Source organism: Egretta garzetta, unplaced genomic scaffold, assembly GCF_000687185.1.
Source record: "Egretta garzetta isolate BGI_Z169 unplaced genomic scaffold, ASM68718v1 scaffold366, whole genome shotgun sequence".
Lineage (NCBI taxonomy): Eukaryota > Metazoa > Chordata > Aves > Pelecaniformes > Ardeidae > Egretta > Egretta garzetta.
In genome coordinates, this window is record NW_009260018.1 from 108,374 (window position 1) to 108,931 (window position 558).

Here is a 558-nt window from a genome sequence, read left to right on the forward strand (position 1 = left end):
AGCCGGGGTGTGTAGTGTGGCATGGCATGGCACGGCACGGCATGGCACGGTACGGCACAGCATGGCACAGCATGGCACGGCATGGCATGGCATGGCACGGCATGGCATGGCCACAGGCAGCCCCAGCACCCCAAGGTGCTGCTCCCATGGGTGCCCATCCCTAGTCCTGCACCAAGGGCTTGGTCCAACCCTGCATGCCAGACCCTGGGGGCTTAGGGCTTGCACTGGCACAGGGGCACGGACTGGGGAGCAGAGAGGGGGCTCAGCGAGCCCCCCAGCACCCCATGGAGCCCCAGAGCTGTGAGGCTGTACTCACCACCTCTCCGCGAGGGCCTGGGGGCCCCTTCTCTCCCCGGGCACCCCGGGAGCCTTTCTGCCCCTAGGTGAAGGCAGGAGGAAGGGATTTAGCAATCGGCAGGTGAAGGGGGCAGCACTTCGCCGAGGCTCAGCCGTGCAGCACCATACCTGCCTCCCCCGGGACCCCTTCTCTCCGGGGCAGCCGGGGGGCCCCACGTCACCCTGGGGAGGAGAGAGGAGGCTGTGCCACTGCCCCGGCCC

The 558-nt window shown here is 68.6% G+C and overlaps 1 protein-coding gene across 1 annotated transcript in view; it reads right to left on the bottom strand.

Moving 5' to 3' along the window:
• The window catches only part of BMP1 (bone morphogenetic protein 1), a 15,183-nt gene that overhangs the window by 12,367 nt on the left and 2,258 nt on the right, over window positions 1-558 (bottom strand).